Here is a 10,520-nt window from a genome sequence, read left to right on the forward strand (position 1 = left end):
GTCTACAGTGCGCCGCGAGATGTGTATTAATGGCACTAACCCCAACCCCATCTTCCCCGATTGATTTTTTCTATGCAGCCCCAGACGGTAGTTTAAAAAACATTTATCCCTGACAAACTGTCCACAGACGAAACTCTACATACAGTCCAGAAGGAGGGTGGCGGTGTCAGTGCATCTCACGCGGTGCACTGCAGGCATTATTTTTGGTTCTTTGCATAGTCCCTTAGGCCCATAGCTGCAACGCTTTACATTCCTTTTACCAACCTCCGGTCACAGTTTTTTTTTTCTTTTTTCATCATATACTCCATCTTCCCCTAACAATTGATTCATAGTGCGACCGCGAGTTTTTCCTCCTGTTACACCTATAGAATCATTTTACTCTAAATTCCCTTATCAAAGCTGAAATTGTATATTCCATTCCATTCCGCACAATTCATCAACACATAGATAATTGGAAAATAATCTGTTTTGGATAAAATGTAAAAAAAAAAAAAGAAGGGATTCTCCAGCATCGCAGAAGAGCATCGAGCATTGCATGAACGTCGTGCATTATGAACGCCGTCAAAATATGTACTGGAAGCGGCGGCCTTTTGGTATCCATTCTGGACTCATTTAAGCATTCAGCGCCATTCCCCCTGTGACGCGCGTCTGCCGAGAGAATAGCAACTTTCGGCTTGAGCAATTGGACTCGACTTTCGTGTCCGGATTAGTTCGGAGGAAGTCGGATAGAGGGATCTTTTTTTTTTCCAAACGCTGCTCTCCTCTACAGAAGAACTGCGGTTTCGCTTCATGGTTTCGTACTTCCTGCATCTCCCCCCCCCATCACCCCCCTCGTCTTGCTCACACCCGGGCTTCGCTTGGCAACTGTCCAAGCATACTGTGTCAGATCTTGGAATTAAGAATGTCTTGCTTTGAATCCCTCGCTTGTGTTTGTTGCATTTATCTTTTACAGCCAATGACGGTTTATACGTAGTTTTATATATATATATATATATATATATATATATATATATATATATATATATATATATATATATATATATACACACACACATCGAGCTACAAATGTCCTTTAATATATCTTCATGTGTTAACCGAAGGGGATTATTTTTAGTAAATTATTATCGAAAATATATTAATTCCGGGTAGAGCGGATTGGATATTAAAGGACATTTGTAGCTCGATGTATGTATAAGAATCGCGATGATGTGATAAAGATTCATATATATGTATAGTATATATATATATATATGGTATATATACTAGGTTTATATATGTATATATAGCATAAAATATGCTTTGCAAAGCAGAAATATGCAGCAATAGATATAATCTTTGGCAGTCAGTTAGCCCTTATATTGTATCAGGTACTTTTCGATTTCAGAAGCTCTCCACATGCTCTTTTATTGTGTTTTGTTGTATAATTTTTATCATTATCATCAAGTCAGACCAGGAATTGACAATTAGACACTCATATTTTTTTCTGACAAAGGAGAATTTCGACCCCTTTTAATGCTTATATTTTAACCTTTTCCATTTCTTTTACCCAAGATATTTGCTTTAGAGCAATTTCTTTAATCTACTGACATCTTAGACTATTCTTGACCTTATTTATAATTCAGTTTAGCATATTTTTTTTAAAGTTATCTGTTGACTCTTTCAACATTCCACATTAGAATCTGGTTATGAGGATTTTATGTGTGGGGTCTTACACTAGTCTGGCAATTGCTTGCATAAGGGAATTTACCAAATGTCTTTGCGTTGTAACCAATAATGGCTTCAGTCTTCCAACTGGGACTTCTGATCTCGCTTTAGTTTCTTTGATAATTAAAACTGAGAGCGTCCTCTCTGTTATGTCTTAATCTTAAGTATGTATCAAATCTCAGACTGAAATGGAACTTTGTGGAATCTTTCCTTTCTGGTCACACGTATAGAAAGAGGTGAACCTATTTCCCTTTAAATGAAAGTTATTTAAACAATGACAAAGAAAATTCTCTCTCGTTTGTTGAATATCCATATTTAAGACAAAACTTGGTTCAGTGGAAGATGTAGATATGTTTATTTTGCAGAAACAAGAGGCTTTACAAGCGTTGGGAAAAGGAACAGGCAATGATTTGACCCGGAATAATAATTTCCAATTAAAAGCTGTTTTTCAGCTTTTAATTGGATAAGAAATCCTCTCTGGCAACCCCCAGGAAGATTAAAAGTGAGCTACTCTTATAGACTGTCAATTTTGATAAAGGAAAATGCTCTGTCACTGTTCAAAGAACTGCAGACTTGAGCTTATCTTCGACCTTGATACTGGGAGAGATAGAGGTTCAAATGGCATTTTGTATGTGTGTGTGTTTTTTTTTTTTACTTGGCTCCTAAGTTCTTATTGCATTTCCTGGAGGCTTGGTATTGTATTCCATTAGGTAAATGAGGTTGTGGTAGCTGTATATCCCTGCCACCTACCTATCTTATCTAAAGATTTGAACGTCTGGTTCTAGGTAAAGACAGAAAAAAGAGGGATTAAATTAATTATATTTCTTTATCAGGCGAGGTGTTATTCCATGCAGAGCAAATTATTGGCAAAGCTGACCTCCCCATCTAACTGTTCGGGCAAATTATTGGCAAGGCTGACCTCCCCGTCTAACTGTTCGAGACCTTGTCTGTTCCACGCTTTAGGAGTGACACCATTACGTGAGACGTGTAGATACGCAGGGTTTTCTGAGAATACCAGGCAATTAGAAAATGACACTGATGTAAGATTATTGACGCTAAACGTGTAGTTACTCTTAATCCCGGACTTAGGAACATGCCATTGCTGCAGCTGGCTGTGTTTGCTCAAGTGATTTGGAGGTGGGACTTGGTTAGACTGTAGCTGGCAGTCCGATTGTTAAGAATGCCGGACGTGTTAGACACACACACACACACCTCTTATTTGAGACGGAAGAAGAAAAACTTAAAAAAAGAAAGGACTTCAATACTCTAATGTATCAGCCTTTTCAGCTAACAATTACCTGCCTTTAATTTAAAACTAATTCCGGTAAACCCCCGAACTATCGGTTCACTCTTCCAAATTAAGGATAAGATCAGGCCGCCTGTTTGCCTTAGGTGCGATTTATAAGTATTATTGCCGCAGATGTGATCTCGGCACTACCATCTGTTGCACCCAGGAGGTTGCTAAATGTCTGCGGATTTTCACCTCTCATTCAGGGTATCAGCTACAGAACGGGCTTGTCGACTGTCGAATCTCTAAACAGTCTAACAAGTAATCATACAAAAGTTGCAAGACACACAAAAGCAAAACCAGTCATTTTAATATTGTAGGAAGAACCCGACATGTAGACGAACTAACAACTCTTGGATCAATCATGATTAAGCTAACAGTACGTACTCTTAACTACCAGTCATCTTCTACCTAACTTTATAGCTTAATTATCTGTCTAGATTCTTTTTTACACTTCTCCATTACAATTTTTTGTCAGTCCTCATTACGCTGCCGCTGTGGGTAGGTGTCATGTTTTTCTGTATATATATATATATATATATATATAGTATATATATATATATATATATATACAATCTGATGTACAGTAAGTTCCAAAACTGAAGCGACAAATTTCAGAGGATTTCGTTCGAAATTCATTAACTGGCAACTACAACTCGTAGCTGAAAAATTCATTTTTTTCTACAGTGAAAACTCTATCAAGCAAAATAAAGCTGACATATGATGCACAAATATCAAATCTATGATATTTATAACAATATCATAAGAAAAAATTTATGGTAATAGTAATTATTTTAAAGTATAGTAATTACTTCAAACTATAGAAACGAAACAATTTGAAATTCTCGTTCAACACAGGATTACCAATATTACCAATGTATATTTCGAGCAATGTGGAAACAAATATTTTAATATCATAGTGTATTATCAATTATTTTAGCAAAGATGCATAAAACCATGCAAGTATCAATAGAATGAAAAGGGAAAATCTCCGCGACATTAAACATAATCAACCATGAATGCACCTAGATTCAATAGAGAAGTTGGGTGTGGTTGGTAGTTCTAATTCTAGCTTCTAGGACCGAGCATAAAACACCATCTTCGAGAAAGGCTCTAACTGCTGCTGCTATCTTCAGGTGACTAGGCCTAGTTCCGGGCATTGCAAGGCTTAAAATGCAGGGCCACTGTTGTTATTTAATTAAGCAAAGATAGAACCTTCAGGACCTGTCCTTGCACCTGGGAAACAGACTCGCTATACAAAGAATAAGAAGACGGTCGCAAGCAACCAGAACACCGTAATGTCACCATCTGGTTAAGTAGGGAGACGACAGACCCCAACCACCCCTCCCCCCAACTCTATCTCTACCCACAATACTAACTCCACCTTTTCACATCAACCTTTTACCTCAAATCTTCGAATCATATCCCAACCGTGAAATTTAAGACTGAATTTGCGTAAGTGGGCGTATCATAAGAGAGTTATATCACCCAAATTCATATTTCCACGGACGACCAGTAATCAGTTCAATCCAGTCAAGCATTATTATATAACAGAAATTTATGAGTTTTTGGATATATATATATATATATATATATATATATATATATATATATATATATATATATATATATAAAGAAGCACCCGAGCATGACCAATAGGCCTAGTGCTTGATTCTGAAACCAGTTCTCTGGTTATTCCTGACTAGATAAAAAGGGTCTAGAGAGAGAGCATAACAGGAGATACTCGAATTAAAATAATGCTCGCCAAGCATGGTACGATCAATTCTGAGATTTGTTGCTTCACTTCTGGAACTTACTGTACAGTGATGCTCAAATCTCATGCGATATGACTCCATAGGATTTCGTTCAAAATTCACTAACTGGCAACCTAGCATGCTCCATATTTATCTATTATTTCAATGCGAAAACGCGATTTTCGCGTACAATATGGCCATAATATGTTTCATAAGAGGGAAATCTGTCATTATTTAAAATTTGAAAGAAAATGTCACGTGTAGCCAAATTTCAGAAAAACTCTTACGAAACATTTTCAAAACTTTCGTCACTCATTGCTGAAGCATTTGACCAAACCGAAGTCGCCATCAAACCTCAGTTCAAATGTTAAGTAAAAAAAAAAATAAAAACTAAATAAATTTTCGTAACATTAGTAATGCTTCCAAAGCAAACATAAAATTTGAAATAGTTCTATTTGATTGCTTTTACCCTTAACGTTGAAAAAATGTAAATATGTATATACAAAAGTAGAATGCGCCCACCGATAGCAACGTGTGAGGGGAGCATGAGTGATGTATCATTAGTGTTGGTGCAACAACAGCCAGCTGGTATATAAGTAGGTCTACAATGAGTAGCGACCATCAAATTATCTTGAAAACATTTACTTTATATGTGTTAAAGGAATATTTGGATTTTCATACATAATTATTCGTTACCTTTCTTAAATATTTCAAAAATAATAGCATACTAGCAAATATTCTTCTATTTGTCAAAGCCAAGATATTATTCCTAGGCCTAGGTGTTAGATTTCTTTGCTTTACACTTAACATTCACATCTCTATATTAACAATTTCTGGCCAGAAAGCAAATGAGGTTATCTGCACATTCTTGCACTTCAAGTTAACTTATGAAAGAAAAAATTATACGCCAATAGCAGAAGGACTTTTAAGAAAATAATATTGTAAACCAGTTGAAAAACAAGTGTTCCATATGCCTTGATATTAATACTTTTGATATTTCGATTAATAGCCATCTTCACCATACAACCAAAATCATTATCATCTTTTATTCTTCAAAGAACAGGTAATCTCTACAAATAAAAACATTAGTAAAGATTACATCTTAGAAAGCTTAGATTATTTTTCTAGGCCTATAAATCATTTTGCAACATGCAGGCAGCTTAACCACAGCCTGAAGCTTCAACATTCAAAGAAAACTGGTAGTAATTCATATTCCTCAAAGAACAGGTAATCTCTACAAATAAATTAATTAGTAACAGATTACATCTCAGATGGCTTAGATTATTTTTTTAGGCCTATAAAAAATTTTCCAACATACAGGCAGCTTAAACGCAGCCGAAAACTTCAACATTAAAATGAAGCTTGTTTTAATTCAGATTCCTACTTTGAAATTGTTGTTATGACTGTTGAGCTTATTAGGTCCACTGTCATAATGCTGCAGACGTGGTTATGTTGACCAGTCCGAGGAGCATGTTGAGTGTGCTTTAATTGCTGGCACCGCTAACCTTATCACACCGCACTTTGAACTAAGCAACGTAAAGATAAAAAAAAATCGATTCAAATCACACAAATTAAGAATTATACCGATGCATGAAAGGGATCATATCTAGTATTTCACCATAAGGAAACTAAGGCTATAGCTGTGAATTCGCAAACTTTTCGACATGAATGACATTACAAATATAAAAAGAAAAATAATAGCACTACTTGGCAACGTCACGTTGAGTCTGAGAATATGGACGATACAAAAAGAATAATGTCGCATGAGATTTGAGCCCCACTGTACTCCGGATTGCCTCAGTGGTAATTAACTTTCATACAGGCGTGCCTTTCGTTCCTTTTACTGTGCCTCCTTTCATATTCTTTCTTCCATCTTATTTTCCACCCTCCCCTAACAGATGATTCATAGTGCAACTACGAGGCTTTCCTCTTGTTACACCTTTCAAACCTTTTACTGTCAATTTCCGGTTTATCGCTGAATGATCTCTTAGGTCCAAGTGCTTGGCCTTTGGCCTAAATTCTATAATCAATTCAGTTCATTATTCCCCACTATATTAACTTTATTTTTTCTAATCTCGATTTTCCAAGAAAACGCTCCTGCTTTATATATATATATATATATATATATATATATATATATTATATGATATATATATATAGATATATTATATATATATATATATATATATATAGATATATATACTGAATAAATACAACTTGTGTTCCTCACCATTCGTACAGCCAGTCGGCTGATATCAACTAACTATATAACTTTAACTGACAAATTAAAAAATCTTTAATTTTTTTGGTCTGCACTGATCGAAAGAGTAAACAGCAAAAAAAATCAGTATTGATTATGACAAAACGGTTGTGCTAAATGATGGTTAAAACTAAAACTGATTATTCGTCCCGATATGCGAATAACGGAGAGATGTATTATGAATTTAAGTCATTATAGATTGTCGTCTCAAGTTGGAAGAGAAATTTACTAAACATAGGATAGGTTTGTTTTATACTGTCGATGAAGTATCATTCAGGTGTTTTCACGACAGTCAGCGTAATGCTTTTCTTTATGGTAATACAACAAACCTGCTAGTGCATATCCTAAGTAACACTTGGCGATTTCTTAATGCCATCTAATGGTTTGCCAGCTGTAACCTATTTCCTGCATATTTGATAAGTAAGGAAACTAAAAGTTTACTGTAATGTTAATTACAAAAAGAAATCTTCTGGAGAATATTTGGGAAGGCTGATAATTGTAGTTTTAACATTTACTTACAGTAGACTCCAGTTGTTAGAAATGCTGTACTTTAGCTTACGTCGTTAGGTTGAACGTATCATGATCATCGAAATGTTAATGTTTACCACGTATTAGACTCCATAGAAAACGTTTTAAACTGGTGATATAGAAAACGGAAAAGAATTTTTGATATACTATTATAAACGTTTACTCTAACAATAAAATGAGAGGGCACTTGTTCTGTCTTTTTTAATCGCCACAAACGTAATATTTCAGAAAGTTTGCTGCTTTTGGATCTAATTGGAAGTTGTTCAAAGATTTCGTGTATCTGATTTTATTTGTTATCTTGATTTCCAGCACATTTTCATGAGAACATTCGTATGCCAATTGATCCACACGGTGCCTTACAGTTTCACCACCAATCTTTGCTTCATAGTTGAAGTTTCCTACATTAAAAAAAAAAAAAGTTCTGTCACACTTTTGTTTCACCGCTGATGAAAACGAAAAGTAGGCCTACTTTACATTTTCATTACAGATGTAGCCAATGTATGGGAATCACTCGGACTATATGTTGCACTCTCTAATTGTCAGTATGGCTATAATTGCATTATATTGGTGAAATATGAATTCGTCAATTTTGAAGGGCTACAAATGGCCATGTATACATACATTTAGGATAATCTCACATTAAGAAGACTCTGTGTCATCGAACTAAAGGTTATTCAAAGAAGTATCAAATTCTTTGTCATCAGTAGATTATTTTGTAATGATAGAAATCCATCATTAGTATTAATAGCAAAGTTCCCAGTAACCAATAAAAACGAAATGAAGCTCATTATATCAAGAGGTGAGGTTAGCTGTTCGAAAGTGACGATATCTATGATGGCTTAAAAGCACCTAATACCTATACTCGGTTTTTTTCCATCTGTCCATCTGCCTGTGGTGTTTGTGCATGGTAACACTGCGTCCGGGCTTTAAATAATATCCTATTTCAAATATTAACGGTGTAATTCGCATACAGTAAATTATTAAAACACTTTTCAGTTGCAAATGTACACCCAGATACCCTTTTATTTACCTAAAACTTACACATAACGTAACTATTTAAAGCCCGGGACGCAGTGTTACCATGCGAAAACACCACAGGCGGATGGACAGATGAAAAAAAAAAAAACAAAAAAACAGAGTATAGGCATACAAGTGCAACGCCCGGAAGGCCATGAGCTTGCATTAGTTGCCTTTCCTTGGTTTGCAGTTTTCTACTTCACCATCGTAGAAGGTATGGACCACGATACAGAAACAACGTCATTACTATATCGTGGAATGGACTTCCCTCAGTTGAAACCGTACTCATTGTCATAAGAATTCATTGTGACAAAGTATAGTAAAGTTGCACTATATATTTTTGTAGTCCGTATTATGCTTTCAAATGGCTGCAGCTATAGCATCATATGGAAAATAAGACAATAAGCCGTGACTTTCATTGAATTGATATTAAAGTAACAAAGCATAGTCAAATGCCACTTTGGTTATGGATGCTTAGCTATGAGCTAACTTTCCTCTATAGGTTAGGCTCGAGTACAGTGATAGCCTAAGCTAAGGGCTGCATCCTATTAAGGGCGAGAATAATGTTTTAAATAATTCTTTTTTTATTACAGGGAGCCAGCTTGGAGTAAGACGCTTGCCTTACCAAAATATCCAACAAAATGTCGGCAGTTGTAGTAAACCATGAGAAGATAATATACGGAAGTCAGAAGTTTCCAGCTATCAATCTTAGCTAGTTCCGACATTGAACAAGAAGAATCATGAGTCGTCAGCGTGAAGTGCCATTTAAGCTAAGTCTGAAACGGTTTTTAATTATTTTTATGTTGAACAGTACAGGATGATTATTATTTTTAATAAAATCAAGCATAGTATTTGTTTGAAGTTTCGTTGGCGAAACAACGCTCTATTTGACCGTAGATTTTAGCATGCTCCTTCTAGTAAGCTGGAGGTCGGATCACGCCTTGTTTATGTATGCACATAGCCTATGTAGGTCAGTTGTAGGTAGGTATGCATAGCCCGAACTACACCCTGCCCTTTGTAGGGTATGGAGGTCTGTCCGCAATAAAAATTTCTTTAAGAAATACCATTATTAGCAATCTTCAGAGATCGCCGGCTCGCAATGTCGGAGAGGTATATTACCTACTCTGTCTACTGATCATGAACATGCATGTAGTAAGTTGTCTTGTCGGTGGTTCGGTAATAAAAGTAACAGGGAAAAAAATCGCAATTTGGCTAGGAAAAAAGTCACAGGAAAAATAGTCACATTGATTTATGGTGGCCGGTAATAAGGTCACGTGAAAAATTCATATGTCTTGAGGGCCATTATCTGTATGATATATATAGTCTTTTGTTTGTTTACACGGAACGGAAGTCGCCAACGGTCTTGTACTAAACACGCTGCAATGGTGGATACATCCCGGTTTTTTTTAAATAACCCGCAACGGGTTGTACTAGAAACGCTTCAAAGGTGATACATACCGGGTTACGGTTTAAAAAAAAAAAAAAAAAAAGAACAGCCTTGTACTCGACACACTGCAAAGAGGGATACATACCGGGTTAAGAAAAAAAAAAATCCCCAACGGGCTTGTACTAAACACGCCGCAAGGTTGGATACAAACCGGGTTAAAACCCTTGAGGAAAAGAGTATTGTGACTTTTTTTAACCGGATTCGCCTTGCCTTTTGGTTTGCATAGCCTACGTGTATTTTCACTTACATTGCAGAAAAGTCCACATGACCATGTACGTAAAAAGTGTGAATGAATTCAAAGGTTGGACCACCTTTAGCGTCAAAGTTGAAGAGAGAGAGAGAGAGAGAGAGAGAGAGAGAGAGAGAGAGAGAGAGAAAGCAGCTGCAACAGCAACAAAAAGGAAATTATGAGGAAAATCTATAATGCCATTATCTGGATGTTTTTGGGGTGCGCCTTGTCAGAAAAGATTCTGATATTTTATGGATGATTGTCTATCTCTTTAAGGTTCTCTCTTCATTCAT

The 10,520-nt window shown here is 35.9% G+C and overlaps 1 long non-coding RNA gene across 1 annotated transcript in view; it reads left to right on the forward strand.

Moving 5' to 3' along the window:
• The window catches only part of LOC135208803 (uncharacterized), a 115,507-nt gene extending 105,551 nt beyond the window's left edge, over positions 1-9,956 (forward strand). The window contains exon 2 of the long non-coding RNA XR_010313223.1: positions 9,145-9,956. This is a non-coding gene — a long non-coding RNA (uncharacterized LOC135208803). The remainder of the gene's footprint in view (positions 1-9,144) is intronic.
• The last annotated feature ends 564 nt before the right edge of the window (positions 9,957-10,520 follow it).

This window comes from Macrobrachium nipponense, chromosome 35, assembly GCF_015104395.2.
Source record: "Macrobrachium nipponense isolate FS-2020 chromosome 35, ASM1510439v2, whole genome shotgun sequence".
Taxonomy (NCBI): domain Eukaryota; kingdom Metazoa; phylum Arthropoda; class Malacostraca; order Decapoda; family Palaemonidae; genus Macrobrachium; species Macrobrachium nipponense.